The sequence below is a fragment of the Mustela putorius genome, unplaced genomic scaffold (assembly GCF_011764305.1).
Source record: "Mustela putorius furo isolate JIRA1106 unplaced genomic scaffold, ASM1176430v1.1 tig00003870_pilon_pilon_pilon, whole genome shotgun sequence".
Taxonomy (NCBI): Eukaryota; Metazoa; Chordata; class Mammalia; order Carnivora; family Mustelidae; genus Mustela; species Mustela putorius.
In genome coordinates this window covers 9,030,292-9,030,605 of record NW_025422022.1, presented here as the reverse complement: position 1 = coordinate 9,030,605, position 314 = coordinate 9,030,292, and the positions used below count along the sequence as shown (strand labels likewise).

Here is a 314-nt window from a genome sequence, read left to right as displayed (position 1 = left end):
AAACACAGAGAACTCTTAGGACTCCCCTGGACTTCTGTGTGGTCCATTAGGGTCATGCATGTTTACCTTCATTATTAACCAACAGTTATTCCTACTATCTCATTTCTTTAGAAGAAAATACTTTTATCTAGGTATTATTTGGGCTATGCATTCAAAATCGGTTTTCTCAAGCTTCAAAATTTCATGAAGGGCAGTCATACTTCAATTGTCTCCGTATTTCTCTCTGCTACTAGAAGAGATGTCTTGCGCAGGAGCGATGCTAGTGTTCTCTGTTATCATTCCAATTTTAGTATATGTGCTGTTGAAGGGAGCAC

General features: G+C 38.5%; 1 non-coding gene across 1 annotated transcript; it reads right to left on the bottom strand.

The window, feature by feature from the left end:
• Positions 1 to 204: 204 nt before the first annotated feature.
• Positions 205 to 314, bottom strand: LOC123388069. The gene has a single exon (XR_006602613.1). It is a non-coding gene; the product is annotated as a U6 spliceosomal RNA (small nuclear RNA).